The following is a 529-nucleotide window of genomic DNA, read 5'->3' on the forward strand; positions in this document are numbered from 1 at the left end:
TGTTCCTGTTCCTGTTCCTGGTCTTGGTCCTGATCCTGATCCTGTTCCTGATCCTGATCCTGGTCCTGGTCCTGATCCTGTTCCTGATCCTGGTCCTGATCCTGATCCTGTTCCTGGTCCTGATCCTGTTCCTGATCCTGTTCCTGATCCTGATCCTGGTCCTGGTCCTGATCCTGTTCCTGGTCCTGATCCTGGTCCTGATCCTGTTCCTGATCCTGATCCTGGTCCTGATCCTGGTCCTGATCCTGATCCTGATCCTGTTCCTGGTCCTGTTCCTGGTCCTGTTCCTGGTCCTGATCCTGTTCCTGGTCCTGTTCCTGGTCTTGGTCCTGATCCTGGTCCTGATCCTGGTCCTGGTCCTGTTCCTGGTCTTGGTCCTGTTCCTGGTCCTGATCCTGCTCCTGGTCCTGCTCCTGTTCCTGTTCCTGGTCTTGGTCCTGTTCCTGGTCCTGATCCTGGTCCTGATCCTGATCCTGGTCCTGCTCCTGTTCCTGGTCCTGGTCCTGTTCCTGGTCCTGGTCCTGATCCT

Source organism: Pseudoliparis swirei, chromosome 13 (genome assembly GCF_029220125.1).
Source record: "Pseudoliparis swirei isolate HS2019 ecotype Mariana Trench chromosome 13, NWPU_hadal_v1, whole genome shotgun sequence".
In the NCBI taxonomy this organism is placed as follows: Eukaryota; Metazoa; Chordata; class Actinopteri; order Perciformes; family Liparidae; genus Pseudoliparis; species Pseudoliparis swirei.